Consider the following 18,470-nt stretch of genomic DNA (forward strand, 5'->3'; position numbering starts at 1 on the left):
CTAACGAGTGACCTTAGAGATTAATAAAATCAAGAGGGGCATGGATAGGGTGAATAGCCTAGGATGGCGGAGTCCAAAACTATAGGGCATAGGTTTAAGGTGAGAGGGGAAAGATTTAGAAAGAACCTAAGGGGCAGCTTTTTCACAGAGACTGGTGCAGGTATGGAGCAAGCTGCCAGAGGAAGAGATGGAGCTGATACAACTACAACGATGTCAATACACCAATGTTGCAAGAATTGTTTTATTCATTCATGGGATAAGAGCATTTTGGGCTTGGCTCATTCACAAATGCCTTAGAGATTCAAATGCAATTGCAGTCATATGCACTTATTTTATAGATTGTTAAAAATCTACATTGAAACAATTATGAAACTTATGAACCTCAAGAGCATTTCTCAATCCGTGTTACTTAAACAATAATTGTACATAACCCAGAGCAGACTTAGTCCAACATGAAGATGCGGTTTTACAGTGAAGCATGGGAAGTGATGGGGTGCATTTGGAAGCTGGCTTAATACTGAAAACAATGATTGAAATCCAAAACTGCTGGATAAGCTCAGCAGGTTTGGGAGCACCTGTGGAGAGAATCAGTCAACGTTTTGGGTTAAGTGGCCCCTTCTCAAAACTAACCCAAAACATTAACTGATTTCTCATTACAGATGCTGCCTGACCTGAGCTTTTCCAGCAATTTCTGTTTTTGTTTCTGATTTACAGCATCTGCAGCTCTTTCCATGTTTAACAAAGAAAGATTGAAATATGTGCAGGTTAGGTGGATTGGCGATGCTAAATTGGCCATAGTGTTCAGGGATGTGTAGGCTAAGTACATTAGTTCTGGGAAATATAGAGTAATAGGGTAGGGGAATGGGTCTGGGTGGGATACTCTTTGGAGGGTTGGTGTGGATTTGTTGGGCTGAAGGGCCTGCTTTCACACTGTAGGGATTCTAATTCTAAAAACCTTTATGTAGCATGTACATCAAAATGAAAGTTTTTCAACCATCGCAGGGATAAAATAAAATTTGTTCATATGAAGCAGTATTATTCTTCAGTCAATTAACAAGACTTGCAGATCCATTGACAGATTCAAACAAATCAAATTCATAAATTTCCTATTGCAGATTTCATTTAACCCAATGCATTAAAGAGTAATTACATAATATCTAAAGGGTAAATGAATGTTAAGTACTTATGAATACTTGAAACTTTCATTCCAAGCCAGATGTAAATCTAGTAAAATCAGCAAAGGGCAATGCAACTGAAAGCGGCTTGCCCTAATCATCCAAAATTCTTGCAGGTGCATTGGCTTAATTTGCTTTCCAGTTATAACCTTGATTTTAACAGCATTTTTTCGAAGCAAGATCTGTTCAGATTATTTGCATCAGTCAAGAATGTGCTGCAAATTCTAGGATTTTGCATCAAAAAAGATAGAAGGCTGACCATATCAGGTCGACTGCACCCAACTTGCATCATATCTTGAAACTTCCTGTGGATGCCAGAGGAAATAAAAGGTGTTGCAGAGGCAGCTAATGACATCATTCAACTCCTTTAGTGAATTCTCTTTTTAAAGAAAAGAGTTACAAACAACACAAGCACACACGTTAGAAGCAGGAGTGGGTCCCTTGAGCATGAGCTGCTATCCAATAAGATCATGACTGATCCGCTTACTCTACAATCCTAACTTCCTAAGTAATCTTTCAGATCCTTGCTCATCAAGAATCTAGCTACCTCTGCCTTAAAGAGCTCATTCAGTTTTTTTTTAAATTGTTCTGTTGTTTCACTTGTGCTATTTTCATCCACTTTAATCATATAACATTTCAGCAAATACGCTTTGTAAAATCCATCTTTAACAAAACAACAGAAAAATCAAATGCTCAATAGTTACTATTCTATGTTAAGCATGAGGAATCTCTCCAGAATGAAGAAAAACAATCAAGTTAAGAGTTCAATTATTAATCTGCACAACAACTAAGGCTTAAAAATGACCAATGCCCCCTCTCAACTTACAAGTGCATTGGTGTTCTGCTGAGGCACAATGAAAAGGCTCTCCTGCATTTGTGAATTGACATCTTGCCGTTTTCCTGCTAATTTCCTCCCATCGCAATTCATCTACTTTTGGAGGGACTTTTCCATGGGTGTTAGTCACTGTCTGTGCAGGCTTGGGCATCAGGAGCCCTCACTTAACCATGGTACCAATTACTTGACAACCTGATGAAACATCAGAGCTGAGCCAAGGTCCCATTAATCACCTGACATGCACATTATGCAAGTTTTGATAGATAGACAGGAAACATGAGCCCAGCATTTTGAACAATTTTTTCACCCAATTCATGGATACAAAGGTCAATTCTAGGATGCAAAACAACCCCAGTGAGGTCGTGACATGCAGCATGGCTAAAGGAGAACCTCATGCCTCTACATAATCCATCTGCTCGCTTCACACTGCCTCGGATACTTGGACTCAAAATATATGAAGCCCTAATGAATATATCAGTCTATTGTTTATTGACTAAAGAGTGCAAGATAAAAATTAAAAGACAGCAACAAAAATTTACTCCAAGAACCAAAAGAAAGGATGTTTAATGAAGCAAAGTCAACAGGGACAAATGCAAGTAAAGTAACGTTGAGCCTATAACATTCAGAATATAGACAGTTATAAAACAACAGGTGGGCTTGCTTAGCTGAAGGCCTACAGTTGTGACATCTTTGTCATTACCTGCAGTAATAGCAGTGTGAAGAGATCTTTTTGTCTTTTAACCAATTTACTTTCAAAAAAATTAGTGAAACTTGCAAGGTTGTAAAACCCATTTACTTCAGATTTTAAGTTTGCTCACTGAGCTGGAAATTTGTTCTCAGATGTTTCATCACCATGCTAGCTAACAGTGAGCCTCAGTTGAAGTGCTGGTGTTCTGTCCCGCTTTCTACTTGTGTCTTGGTCTATTAAGGTGGGTGATATCATTTCCAGTTCTTTTTTCTCAGAGGTTGGCAAATCCAAATAGACCCATTTACCAACCTCTGAGAAGAAGAACCGGAAATGATATCACCCACCTTAACAGACCAAGACACACAAATAGAAAGCGGAACTGAACACTAGGGCTTCAACAGAGGCTCACTGATGTTACCAAGCATGGTGATGGAAAATCTGAGAACAAACCTTCCAGCTCAGCGACCAAACTTACAACCTGAACCTCAACCTGAGCTACAAATCTTAAAAACTGCAAACCATTTACTTCAAATCAGACCAAAACAAAACTAACCAAGAGATAATGAATCTCAAGGTCTGTTTCAGGGCAGCAATAGAAAGACTACATCAGAACGAAGATGGGTGGAGCTTAGAAAGGACCTCTGGTTTCAATTTATACAAGAGGTAGTTGCCATTTGGGCCCACTCCAAAGGAGGACAGCACAATGGTTAGCACTGCTGCCTCACAGCACCAGGGACCTGGACTGGATTCCACCTTGGGCAACTTTGTGTCGAGTCTGTAAGATCACAGTGTCGACATGGGTTTCCACTAGGTGCTCTGGTTTCCTCCCACAGTCCAAAGATATGAAGGCTAGGTGGATTGGCCAGGTTTAAAAACCTCCCTACAGTATCCAGGGACATATAGGTAGATTAGTCATCATTAATTCAGGATCATGGATTTAGGAGAGATGAATGGGATGCTCTTTGGAGGTCAGTGCAAACCATTTGACCAAGAAAAACCATAAGACATAGAAGTGAAAGTAAGGCCATTCGCTCCATTGAGTCCACTCCGCCATTTAATCATGGTTGATGGGCATTTCAATTCCACTTACCCACACTCGCTCCATAGCCTTTAATTCCTTGCGAGATCAAGAATATATCAATCGCTGTCTCGAAGACATTTAACGTCCCGTCCTCCACTGCGCTCCATGGCAATGAATTCCACAGACCCACCTCTCTCTGGCTGAAGAAATAGCTCATTTCTATTCTAAATTGAAACCGTCTAATTCCACGGCTGTGCCTCGGGTCCTACTCTCCCTGCTTAACGGAAACAAATTCAAGCATCCATCTTTTCTAAGACATGCATTATCTTGTAAGTTTCTCTTAGATCTCCCCTCAACCTTCTAAACTCTAATGAATACAATCCCAAAATCCTCAGCCGTTCATCATATATTAGGCCTACCATTCCAGGGACCATCCATCTGCATCTCCACTGGACATGCTCCAGTGTCAGTATGTCCTTCTTGAGATGTGGGGCTCAAAATTGTGCAGAATATTCTAAATGGGGCCTAACTACAGCTTTATAAAGTCTCAGAAGCACACTGCTGCTTTTATATTCCAACTCTTTAGAGATAAAGGACAACATTACATTTGCTTTCTTAACCAAGGACTCAACCTTTAGAGAATCCTGGACGAGCACTCCCAGACCCCTTTGCACTGTGGCTTTATGAATTTTCTCAGTTTAGAAAATAATCCATGCCTGTACTCTTTGTTTTCTCCCCCAAAGTGCAAGAACGCGCATTTCATCAGCCACTTCCCGGACCACACTCCTAAACTGTCTAAATCTTTCTGCAGCCTCCCCACTTCCTCAATACTACCTGCCTGTTGGCCTAACTTTGTATCATCAGCGAACTTTGCCAAAATGTTACCAGTCCCTTCATCCAGATCATTAATATACAAGGTCAACAGCTGCAGCCCCAACTGAACCCTGTCACCAGGTGCCATTCTGAAAAAGAACCTTCTATCCCAACTCTCCGCCTTCTGTCTGACAGCCAATCTTCAATACATGCTAGTAGCATGTAGTGAACACCATGGGCCCTCACCTTAGTCAGCAGCCTGTGAGGCACCTTATCAAATGGCCTCTTCAGAAAATAGCCCATGCCACTATTCATCCTGCCAAAATGTATAACCTCTCACTTTCCCACACTATATTCTCACTGTATGACCCTCTGAGTGCAAGGACTGACAAATTGGCCAAATTAAGTGACAGTGCAAGTTTACGTAATTGTCAGCAGAGATAAAGCCTCACCAAAGAGAATGCAGGGCAGGCTAAATACCAAGTTGAATTTTGTGAGGAAGCAGAAGCTTGAATATCACCTAGTTTGACAAATGTGGAATAATCTACAAAGTTCAGTGAATCTTGTGGTAAAAAGAAAGCAAAGTAAATAAACCTGGAAATATTGTGGTACAATAATTAGAACTAGGAATTGAGGCATCTTCAGAACGTAAATTAAAAATTTACCTCCAGAGATAGTAGTCCATGCAGAATTTTTAGACTTCAGATTCATCGTCTCTTGGTTAGTTTCTTTTTTGATCTGACGTAAATGGGTTTTACAACCTTTCAAATTTCACTGATTTATTTAGACCAATGTATCAGAGTCCAAAACAATCCTTTAAGACTGAAGAGAGAGAATTCTTGGAGCAAATAAGAATCCAAGCAGATAACTTATTTATTAATCATTCTAATCATTTTAATTTTCATTTAAAAGTGAACTTGTAGTTCTGTTCCTTAAATCAAGATACATTGATTCTTTTTAATATGTTAATGCTTTGTAACAGGATATAAAACCCAAAATCTTGGGATTATTTATCTTTCTGGCAGCCAATTTCTTGGTGATATGCAAAGTAAAATCATTACCACAGGATCATTTTCACACAGCTTTACATCCATCACCAAATCTCATGCAAGATCAGAAAGAGGTCCTGTTTATTTTTCATGCTACTTGCATGAAACAATTAGTAAAAAGTATGGGTTTTCCAATGGCGAGCACCACAATTCTCCCTCGTCATACTTTCCTTAAAAGGCAATGTAGACTCTATTCGTGCAGGATTCACTGGCAACCCTGTTATTTCACTCAAACAAGAATCAATTACAAAAGCCCAGTGAGTATCGATTTGCACCACAGCTGACTCCCATCCAAACTCTCGAGAAAATGAGAACATCCAACATGGTCACAGGGTTAAACAGTCAGAAATAGTAACACTGGCAGATCCTGCTTCTCTACAGTTCAGTAGCCTCAAAATCTAGTGCAATTTCGCACTGTTATGTTGGCTAATCTTTATTAACTTTGTGGAAATTGTGTTTTATAGTTAACAGGATTAGGAAATTGGTAGGTAAACCATTAACTACTAACTACTGACTCAACCTCCATGTTCACCTTGAGAAGCCTGGACTTGGATTCCCAAGTCACTTTGGACTTCAGATTTCTGAATTTTCTCCCCATTTCGAAAATGATTAGATGGTTAGCACTGCTGCCTCACAGCACCAGGGATGTGGGTTCAATTCCTGCCTCGGGTAACTGTCTGTGTGGAGTTTGCACATTCTCCCAGTATCTGCGTGGGTTTCCTCCGTGTGCTCCAGTTTCCTCCCACAATCTAAAGATGTGCGGGTTAGGTGAATTGGCCATGCCAAATTTCCTATTGTGTTAGGTGCATTAGTCAGAGGGAAATGGGTCTGGGTGGGTTACTCTTCAGAGGGTCGGTGTGGACTTATCGGGCTAAAGGGCCTGTTTCCACACTGTAGGTAATCTAATCTAATCTAATCATTTAGAAAATAGCCCATGCCTCTATTCATCCTGCCAAAATGTATAACCTCTCACTTTCCCACACTATATTTCATCCACCATGTGTTTTCCCATTTTCTGAACCTGTTTAAGTCTTTCTGCCACCTCCCTGCCTCTCCACCTTACTTACCAGAATGCATAAAGTGAAAAGTTGTGGTCCCAACACCAATCCTTGTAGAACACGAGTAATCATTGGCTTCCATTCTGAGAACGACCCTTTTATCTCCACACACTGCCTCCTGCCAGACAGCTAATCCTCTATCCATGCTAGTACCTCCCTCGAACACCATGGGCCCTTAACTTGCTCAGCATGCTCCAATGCACAACTTATTAAAACTGGAAGTTTTGATTGAGAATAGCCAAATTCTCAACTCACTTCATGAGCACTGCTGTGTAAAACAAATCAATGCCTCAATGAATACAAATACACAAACTACAAAGCAAAACTCTCCTTTCCTTCCTCCAGCATATTGTTATACCACTCAGAAATTAGACAGTCTGTCTCCTCTGCCTCTCCCTTCACCCAGTAAGATTCAAGGCACTGGTTTCTCTAAACATTGAGAAAGTGAGGATTGCAGATGCTGAAGATCAGAGTGTGGTGCTGGAAAAGCACAGCAGTTCAGGCAGCTCCTCTGATGCTGCCTGACCTGCTGTGCTTCTCTAAACATTATCTGATTTGCTTTTCAAAACAAACCAGCAGATAGCATTACATAGCTACAATAAGCAAAGAGAAGATATTAATGTACTTACTTCCTTGCGGTCCATAAAACTTGACTACAAATTCATTCAATCCACCCAGGATGGTTACTTCATGTTTGCTTTCAATACTGAAAGAAGTGTCAAGGAAAATGCCAAAACCAAAACAGAAAACTCACAGGAACTTGACTACATTAACTCGCACTTTTTTTTTTCCAGAAAGTTGATTAATACCTGGGGTTTCAAGCAAAATATTTTCGAGTCCGAATACTGCAGAACCACTGGGCACCTCAGGTGCAAAGAAAACATGCTCTTCAATGTTGAAAATTAATTAGTTTTGTCCTGAACAATACTTTGTTAAACCAGCATAACATATCCAAACAGCCTTGTTAAAAATCAAACCAAGAATAAAGAATTAAATCATACTATCTGGAATTGACCTCAACATGAGACACAACAAATATACCATGTCCAGTCAGCCATGCAAAGTCATCTGTAATATCTGGTAATTTCTCCCAAATAAGAAAACTAGCCAGCAAAATAGTCAGCCAACAGGCGGCTATAGACAGAGTCAACAGTCTCACCTTTGATTCGATTTTCGGTGGTGTACTGAGTATCAGGGTTGGGAGATTATGTTGAGGCTGTACAGGATAGTGGTTCGGCCACTTCTTGAATACAGTGCGCAATTCCTGTTTCCCTGTTATAGGAAGGACATTACGAAACTTGGAAGGGTTCAGAAAAGATTTACAAGGATGTTACCAGGATTGGAGGGCTTGAGCTAAAGGGAGAGGCTCAAGAGTTGGGCCTATTTTCTCTGGAGCATCAGAAGCTGAGGTTTATAAAATCTTGAGGGGCATGAATAGAGTGAATAGCTAAGGTCTTTTTCCTGGGGTGGGGGAGTCGAAAACTAGAGGGCATAAGTTTAAGATGAGGGGGAAAAGATTTAAAAGGGATCGAAGGGGCAACATTTTCATGCAGAGGGTGGAGTGTGTATGGAATAAGCTGTCAGAGGAAGTGGAGGAGATTGATAGAATTCCAATCTATCTGGATATGTATATGAGTAGGAAGGGTTTAAGAGAGATATGGGCCAAATGCTGGCAAATGGGACTAGATTTATTTAGGATATCTGATCAGCATGGATGAGTTGGACCAAAGGCTCTGTTTCCATGGGCTGTACAGCTCTATGATTTGATTTATTGTCATTTGTAAAATGAGTCAGTACATTAAGTATCCCAAACTGCATAAGATTCCTTGGTATGTCCTGTCCCAATGGCAAGTCAAGAAATCGCAGCATAATGATACAATGGTGGGAGGGAGTAACTTTAGGAATCCTTAACATTGACTAAGTACATCATAACGTCTTAATGGCATCAGAGCAAACGTGTGAAGAAACCCTGTGCTGATTAACACAACTACCCTTCCCCAGCTAATGAATCAGTTCTCTATGATCATTCTAAGATGCAATAAGGATAATAAGAACATAGAACTTGCTTGGTGTGGGTGACACGAATGCCCTTTAGAAAGAGAATAACTCAGTACTAACAAAAGCTGATTGTGTTTTGAAAATTGTAGATACCAGTCCAGGCTTGCAACAGGAGATGAAATATCTACATGACATTTCCATCAAATTATCTGTTATAGATGCATTTGCCCATAACAACAACAATAATAAAAATAATAATACAGAAACAAACAGTAAGGGACCAATTCTGGTTCTGCTTCATGGAGGTGCCAATCTGGTGAGGTTAAAATACTAACTTACATGCATGCTGAATAATTAATGCAATATACAAAGCTGAACAATCCCATAATCAATGGATCAGATCCAAGTTCTACAATCCTGCTACATTCAGTCATGAACAATGGTGGTCAATATACATCTACCCAGACGAAATAGTTCTTTGAACATCCCATCCTCAAAGATGTGCGAAGCCCAGTATATCAATGAAGATGACAAGGCTGAAACATCTGCATCTTCAACAGATGTATCTTGTGTATGATCCATCTTAGCCTCCTCCACATGCCCTTAGGATTGCAGATACCAATTTTCAGCTGATTCAAATTACCACATATGATAAAGAAATTAGTGGAAGAACTGGATACAGCAAAAGCTATGGACTCTGACCACAGTTCAGCAAGTCCTGAGGATGCGCGTCAGAATTAGACATCTATAATTGAACTGTTATAGTACAGCTACTATACTGGCACTAGCCTGACAAGGTGAAAAATAGTCAATGCATGTCCTGTCCATTAAATGGACATATGAAACTTGGTCAATTACTGCCCCATCAGTCTATTCTCAAAGTGATGGAATCTGTCCCCTAACTGTGCTCTCAAATGGTATCGACTCAGTAACAATCTGCTCACTGATAGTCAGTTTGGGTTTTCACAAAGGCATTCAGCTTCTTACAGGTTTGGTCCAAACTTGGTCAAGTGAATTTCAGCAGCACGAAGAAGCTTGCCCTTGACATCAACTGACTAATTGGTTGAGTTTAAGGTCAGAGATCCCTAGCAAAATTGAAGTCAACAGAAATCAGAGTGAACTGTGCTGAATGAAGAGTAGAGTTCAACCAATTACCCTAAATACCTCCGCTCCTCTTCCTTCACCTAAAGGCAAAAATCAAAAGTGTGATGGAATATTCCCTGCTTACCTCATCTGCATTATTAAAACATTCACTACATTAGTGCACAGTTGCAACTGTATGTATCACATAAAAGCTGAAATACAGAAGGTTGCCTCGTTTCCTTTTAGCATTTCCAAATGCTCAACCTCCAACATCTAGAGGAAGAATGGCAGTAAGCAGAAGGGATCAGGGCTTGCAAGCTCTCCTTCAAGCCACACAATATCCTGATTAGGAAGTGCATTGCTGTTCCTTCAATAGGGCTGGATCAAAAACTAGAAACTCCTATGTCATGACTAGAGGTGCACCTACACAACATGGATGGCAGCAGTTCAATAAGCTCACTTTTTACTTTCTCAAGAGTAATTAGGGGCCAGCAACATATCCTGGCCTTGCGAGAACACTAATTTTGCCTAACAAATTATATATAAAGCCAATAAAACACAATCTTCTTGCTAAACTGTACCTGCTCCACCACTTAGCAACACAGTCTACTACCAACATTCAGTGTCTTTATTAGCCGTGCATTTCAGGTCATTTTTCAACAGCTGGAGACACCTCTGGCAGCTGGGGAGGGCTTGGAAATTTATGCTGCTAACAAATGCTGGAGATCACAGGTCAGACAGCATCCATGGAGAGAGCACAAGCTGACACGGAGTCTAGATGACTGTCAGATACAGATTCCAACATATGCAGTAATTTGCTCCTACATAATGGAAAATTATGCAACAGGAAAAAGGTGGGAAGAGAAAGGAAATACAGGAGAAACTGACAATGCAAGATCTGGAGTCTTCTGAATGCACCTGAGGTATGAATTTTCAAAAAAAAAAAGCAGTTTCACAAGGCAGGTAGAGAAACAGCAAATTGAAAAGATTCGATTTTGTGAGATGACTGAAGATTCTGCCAACAACGCAGCTGAGGGGAAAGGACATAGAAAAGGGAAAATACGCCCTAGTTCCATCTCTGAAATGTGGAGGTGTCTGCAGCGTAGAACTGGAGAAGAGAAGTGGAGAAATGGGGCATGTTGGGGTTTATTAAAAGGTTTTTGAAAATAAAGCACAAAAATGAGAAGTCAATGAAGGTCAGCAGGGACAAGCACAGTCAGCAAGTTCCAAGTTAAACTGAACCATTCAACCTTACCTAGTTTTGCATTTGCTCTGAAACAGTACAGTACCATCTCACCCCTTATAACCAAGTAAATTTTAGAAACTGCCCTGGACAGCATTTGCATTGGACTAATCAAATTTGATGGTAAAAACCATATGAACTAGAGCGTGAATGGCAGATAAGCAGAGGCAAGGTCAAGTAAGGCAATGTTAGATTTGGAAATAGGTAATCTTAGGCAACAGCACAGCTGTGGGGTCAGATGCTCATCAGGGATCGCATGAAGCATCAAGGTTGCTCAGAGTTTGACGTGGTGTTGAGAGAATTGAAAAGAGGGATTGAGTTGGTAGAAGGAAGAGATCTTATGTTTGTGGTTAGTGGTGGAAAAAGGATGGAAAACTTTAGTTATTGGAAAACTAATTTGGGGATAAACTGGAAACAAACAAAAAAAAATCATAAAAAATGACAGGTTCTGTGCGTTGACAGTAACACGCCCAGCAACAACAGTAAGCCAAATGAGGCTGCTAGTGAGACAATTAGCAACCATTTGAAGGCAATGGAAACTTACTGTTGGCAGATGGTAAAATTTGAATTAAATAAATTGACCACTGTTAAATGACTTTAAAAAATCATCTAGTTCACTTGTGTCATTTAGGGCAGGAAGCCTGCCATCCATACCTCCTCTGGTCCACAAGTGACTTCAGATGCATAGCTAAGTAACTACTCTTTAAAACAGCCGAGCAAGCCACTCTATTGTATCAAAAGCCACAAATTCTAAAGGAAGGAATGAAACCAGACCACCTGGAAACAACAGCATGTGGCAGCCTAGTCAACCACAGGTCCTCTTTATCTATAGTGCAAGAGCCATCACACAGACTAGTCAGGGAACAACCTGACATCTTTAAGGTATGATGCCATTAAGTTAGACTATATCCCAGATATCAATCACAATCCTTGGGCAGATTCTGTTCCACGAACAGAACAGACGCACCACAGCTGGCAGCATAGTGGAATGCAGTCAGGAGTTGTCCAATGAGCTCTCAACATGAACTCTGGACCCCATGAAACCTTAGGACAGCAAGTCAAACATAGGTGAAGAAATCTACTGAATACACCTAACAACCTCCCGATAAGAAATAAATCAGTGGTTGTGTTGAAAGTCATTTTGTTTAAGTACTGAGAGTGGCAAGGGAAGACAATGTACTCTGGATGGGAGACCTCCATGTCCATCACCAAGAGTAGCTCACCAGCACCACAGGCCATGGGTGGTAGAATGCAGGTAGTGAGAGAACCAACAAGATGGAAAAATCTACATGATCTCATCCTCCCCAATCGGACTGTCCCAGATACACCCATCGCTGACAGAGTGAATAAATGCACAGCCAATTCAAGGCTACCTCTGAGTCAGGCAGAGGCAGAGTGCGCATATCAGGTAATTTTGTTCGAAGTGGGAATTTAGTGAAGAAGGGAAAAATTGACGTTTCACTGCAAGTAGGAAAGTGTACAGAGTGGAGAGTTGAAAGGTAAGAAGGAAATGCTTTTTTTCCCCCCTGTACTTTTTCAGTAATTTCATTGGTTGGTAAGAATTTATTAGGGGTGGTCTTTAAGTTATTGAATTAGAAAAGCATATTACTTAAAAAGTAGCCATATTTGGATTTAACTGAAACATCAGGAGTAAGGAAAGGCAGGACCAAAGTAATAATCTAAACAGAGTAAAGTTTAAGGGAAGTAAAATTAAGACTTGAGTGCAAAGCTAGCTGAACTGGAATGTGTGGTCTGTAATATGTGGAAAGTCATGGGTCCGAGTGGTGTTCAGAATGACATGTGCAGGAAGTACTGCCAATTGCAGAAATGTGAGCTTGGGTTTCAGAGTTTGAGTGGTGGACAGAGTCACTGACATATCCATAATGTTGACTGTTACATGAGTAGCATGTTCAGAGAGGTGATCACACTGCAGCTTAAGGGCTCAAATGCAGAAGGGAAAGGGTGACTGTCAGGCAGTTCAAAAGGAAGAGGCAGGTTGAGCAGGAATCCCCTGGGATCACACTCAAATCAGTTTTATTTTGAAATCTGACAAGGATACTAGTTCCGCAAAGGGTGCAGTCATGTAAGTGTTTGTGACACAAGTGGTTTGATTATAAAGCAAAGAGAAAAGGAGGCACAATATTGATAGTTTTCCATAACTAATGAATAACCCAAGTTGTTTTTATAACTGTTGAGATGACTCTCAGACGTTATGGTGCCTTGCTGGTTAAAGGATGTTACAGAGCAACTGCAGGATATTCTTCTGGGTGAAGGTTAACAGCCAGAAGGCATATTCCACACATTGTTACTAATAACTAAGGTAGGGAGGGAGATGTGGTCTGACTCAAAATTTAGGGAACGAGGTAGAAAATTAACAAGATCTCAAACACAATAAGCTCTAGGTCTCTCCTAATGCAGGTGCAAATGACTACCGAAATAGGAAGATACAGCAAATTAGTGCATGGGTAGAAAAACAGTGCACGATGAAGGGCTTTACATTCCGAAACTGTCTCTGGCAATTGAGTATTATTGACAGTTAGGGACCAAAAAGGGGGCTTACACATGGTCTTGGGCCATAGCTAAGGTAGTAAATTAAAACTTTGCATCTGTCTTTACCATAGGACCCAGGTCATGGCGACAGAAGGGAGCACTGACACCACTATATGGAAAATAGGGAAGATATGTTGGATAGACTGTTGGTACACAAAGATGACAAGGTACCAGGAAAACATGACAGACCTAAAGATACTCAAGGAATTCAGAGCAGAAATTGCACAGGTATTGGGAATAATTAATCAAGATCTCCCCTGGCCTGAGGGAGGTGCTAGGAATTGCAAATATCAGCCCTTTTTCAAAAAAAAAAGCTCACCAATTACAGACCAGCCAATTGATCTTCAGTAGTGGGAAAGCTTCTCGAAACAATTATTCACATTAAAATTAATAGTTATATGAAAAACTAGTTTAAAGTCCAGACTCCGGATGAAACAGTGGAAGTATTTCAGGTCTGTCCTCCACATGCAATGTTAACACTCCATTCTCCCAGCTGGAAAAATAATTTCTTCAATGTGGGACCCACTAGCAGAAGATACTCCCCTCCACAGTGAAAATGAAAATTTTCTATTGCAATTCCTACCTGCCACAACTTGAAAATTAAATTACCACTATGTAGTACAATACAAAGGGGACATCTAAAGGAAGACAAAGTTGCAGCACAAATCATACAAGACATATTCAAAAAGTGCTCTGCTGAAGCAGCATCTCAATTATTTAATCCAATCTAGTTTGCACACATCGAAGTTTGTTTAAGCTCAGAAGCAGCTCAGAATGGAGTCGCAATCTGGATTTCTGATAGAAGAAATATCAAACAATGCACAGGTTTAGCCTACAATCATTGGAGTTTAGTAGAATCGTAAGCACCCTTATTGAAAGATACAAGTCTTAGGAGACTTGATGGGATAGATGCAGAAAGGTGGCTTTGCCTTGAGGGAAGTGTAAAATCAGAGGACGTAATTTCAGAATAAGGATTAGACATTTAAAATTGATTAGAAGAAATTTCTTCTCCGAGGAAAGGGAATATGTGGCATACTTTACCACAGAGGGTTGGAGCATCTGGATTGTTAAATAATCAGGGAATTAAGGGCTATAGGGAAAAGGCAAGAAAGTGGCATTGAAGATTATAGGGCGAATCTTAGAAACAGACCTACAACTCTGACTTAAGTTTCTTTGGCTCATTAAGTCTGTACTTGTCAAAAACAACCACCAACTATTCTAATCCCACTTTCCAGCATTTGGTCCATAGTCTTTGATGCTTGGCAATGCAAGTGCAAACCTAAATACTACTTAAATGTTGAGTGTTTCTCATTCTACTATCTTCACAGGCAGTGAGTTCCAGATTCTCACCACCCTCTAGGTGAAAACTTTTTTCCTCACATCTCTAAAAGTTCTGCCCCTTAATTTAAAATCTATGCCCTCTGGTCCGATCGCTCCATAAAGGAAAACATCTCTTCTCATCCACCTTACCCATGCCCCTGAATTTTATACATTTCAATCATGTCCCTTCTCAAGCTCCTCTGCTTCAAAAGGAGAACAACCCCAGTTTGTCCAATCTCTTGTCATAACTAAACCTCTCTAGCTCAGACAATATTCCTTGTAAATCTCCTCTGCACCTTCTCTAGTGCTATTACATTCCTTTTATGGTCCTTTTCAAGACTTTAAACATTACATCTGAGGGACGACGGTATAGGAAAATACAGTCCATTCTGATATAACACGATTTTTCAGTTCTTGCATGATCTCATCTTATGAGATTCACGCAATAGCCATACCATTTAAATCAAAGGGGCCAGACTCGCATTATAGCCAATACAGGTCAAGAAAGTTCACGTTAAAGCCAATTTGCATTGAAGAAACATGCGCGTTATAGCAAAACCGACTGTACCATATTTCTCTCCTCTAATTCATCTGCCATTTGACACAGATCAACACAGAAGGACTACAGATTCAAACAAATAATCGCCCTATAATCTTCAATGCCACTTTCTTGCCTTTGGAGTATAGAATATGTTCTGTTGCTTGTGGAATAGATCACTCTGAAGTGATCAGCAAATAGTTCCTTGCAGGACATCCAGGTGGAACCAGAAAATCAAATCACAGTATAGCCAGCTCAGTTTGGAGCATTACTTCTATGTCACTCTGATCCCATATTCCTGCTCTTGTACTACATTATTTTATAGTATATTTCTCTGGATTTCACATGGTTTCATAAAACCATAAGACAGAGGAGCAGAAGTAGGCCAAGTCTGCTCCATACAGATTCTGATTAAAGGTACTTTAGCACATACATCACTTTTAATAAAATCATGAGATAAAAAATTGACTTCTAAGGAATGGATTAAATATGTCTGCTTTTTCAAATGTGTATCCAATTTGAAGAACTGCAATTGCTGCCTCCAACTCTATCCTGCTATTCTCCCACTTCCACTTGTTGCTCTAAGCCCCTGTCTCAACTGGCATGGTGGCTGGGCAAGCCATGATAGAAATGGCAAAAACCTTTGGGCCTAACTACTTAATTATGATCATCATTATTTCAACAAGACAAACTGTGGTTGACAGAGCCTTAGTTAGATTGATCTTAATTTTATACCATCCCTAATGATAATATAGTTAATCCTAAAATAGTTAAGTGGATACAGTTAGCAGAACAAAGAAAAATAGAACACCGTAATAGAGCATTATCAAATATATTAGTAAACCTCATTGAAGACTTTTATTCCTGAAACAAAGTCCATTGTATTCAAATTTCAAGTTGATGTATTCCACAAGCAACAGAACATACTCCATATTGCCAGCAGAGTTTCAGTAAAGGCACAATGGTGCAATATTGTTCCATTGCATTTTGAATTGAGAAAATGATCTGATTGTGCATCTTTCAATCACTGGAGGAGCATTTTAATTTTAAGAGGTGAATTACAAGTGACAAACATCAATTAACTGGAAGTGAATCAAGAATATTGCACAATAATTACACTACAATTGCTGGCATCAATACAATAAAACATGTTACAATATTGACCCACGTCCCTTATTAATAAGAAATAGTGATTACAAAACCTAAGCTATACAAAGTAATTCAAATCAGCACAGAAATCTGAAACTACACAGTTATGTTCATACACTATAGTGTGTAGGATAATCATACATTAAATGAATGGGAAAGTGTAACAGCAGCGTACCCAAGGAAGCTATGCAACAAACTGGCAATGAGCATTCCTCACCTTATGGGAAGACTTTCCCTGACCAAGCAACTCTGGAATTAGCTTCTAATGTTGAGGTGACCTCCAGCTCCCACAGAATGCATTAGGGAAGTTTCCAGTCCAAACATAAAGGAAGGGTGCTGCAATAACAGCTGACTGATGTACTGCTTGCCTTATGGACATAGAGAGAGAGATGTGAAAGCTAGAACAGTGAATTTGACCAACGAAATACAGACCATGCATCACATTTCAGTCGCAAACTACAACTCAAATGTTCTCCCTATTCTTACCCCACCCACTGTACCTTGAGATTTCAGCATTGTACATCAGTTGATTTTGAGAAAACAATATTCTTTAAGTTTGAATTACAATAGGAAAAGATAGCACTTTAAATTAAAAGATAGTCTCCCCAGCACAAACTCTTTCTATTTTATTCAATGCTGTCAATTTGTACAGACCAGAGTTATTAATCACAAGTGAGCACAAGAAAACAAAGGTGCTATAAACAGCAATGAATAGATGGATGACGCAAAGTACAACTAAGGAATTCGATCTGTAGTTCTATATGACTTTCATCTCACTATTATTTAACTCAAACAAAACTCCACATTCCAAATTTGATTTAGAAAAAGCTGGATCGTAAAAGATTTATTTCTCCAGACACCAGACACGCTGAAGTCAAAACAAAAAGGAACAGACTATACATTGGTTTATCACCTCGCTGGCTTGAAGAATCTTACAGGCTCCAAAACCTGACTGCCAGCTTCAGGAATAACGGTGCCAAGGGTAGTCTATCCAACAGATGTGAAGAAACGAAGAAAAGGGTGACTGGACAGCATCAAGGCTCTCCCATTGCTATTAATGCTATCATTGAAGAAGTTGATCATTTCCCTATCTCAGAAGCAACATCTCCAGAGTTGATGCAGCAATCAAGATCCACTCAGGAATCATAAAGTAGCACTGGTCTTCCAGTGACTCAGGTCATTGGCACCCAACTCAATCCACACAGCCACGAAGCTGAAACTTTACATATTTATTTTAGTATCAACTTGAAACTATGCCAGAGAGACACGCAAGAGAACTATAAAGGTGTCAGAGGTATATACAAGATATAGTGACAGGCAGACAATGGATACTGGCATGACATATATTTTGCCTCCTGACATATACTTGCCAGAGCAGGAGAATGAATGGAAAAAGTTTGGGTCTGCCAAAGATGACTTGGCATTGTATACAATAGGAGGATCTTCAAGAACTTCTGTGCCTGATCTATAACCAAAAGTACCTGCTGGAAATGCATTCAAGGAGGCATCGAGCAGGTACAAGTTTGATCTTGGCATACCATCAATCTCAACTGAAATCCTGTACCCCAACGAATGTTCGCACTTTCAGACAAGTTGAGGCAAGTTAAAGAAATTATCAAAAATCAGACTTTGATCATGCAAATGTAATTTCACTGAAAGTCAACTAGAGCCATGGCCATCACTCCACTCAGCAAGCTGACCACATCTCATTTTTTTTTAAAACTTCTTTTGCCCGCTTTCCCCCTTCTTATTTAATCATCAGAGTCAGGTCAAGAGTACCACAAAATTCAAAGTATACACAAAATATTGAGCTCTTACATCAAATGCTAACATTAAGCATATCACAAGGGACACGTGTGAAGTAAAAAGATCACAGGCAGTGAATTTCAGGACTAGTTTTAATTATTTAAGAGGGTGATCCAGGAACTTACGTAAAAATGTTTTTCCCAA

General features: G+C 39.9%; 1 protein-coding gene across 1 annotated transcript in view; it reads right to left on the reverse strand.

Moving 5' to 3' along the window:
* ube2h (ubiquitin-conjugating enzyme E2H (UBC8 homolog, yeast)) overlaps nt 1–16,888 on the reverse strand; it is a 70,311-nt gene extending 53,423 nt beyond the window's left edge. The window contains exon 1 of the mRNA XM_043714009.1: nt 16,738–16,888. The gene's annotated coding sequence lies outside the window, so the exon portion shown is untranslated. The remainder of the gene's footprint in view (nt 1–16,737) is intronic.
* Between the last annotated feature and the right edge of the window lie 1,582 nt (nt 16,889–18,470).

This window comes from Chiloscyllium plagiosum, chromosome 23 (assembly GCF_004010195.1).
Source record: "Chiloscyllium plagiosum isolate BGI_BamShark_2017 chromosome 23, ASM401019v2, whole genome shotgun sequence".
NCBI lineage: Eukaryota > Metazoa > Chordata > Chondrichthyes > Orectolobiformes > Hemiscylliidae > Chiloscyllium > Chiloscyllium plagiosum.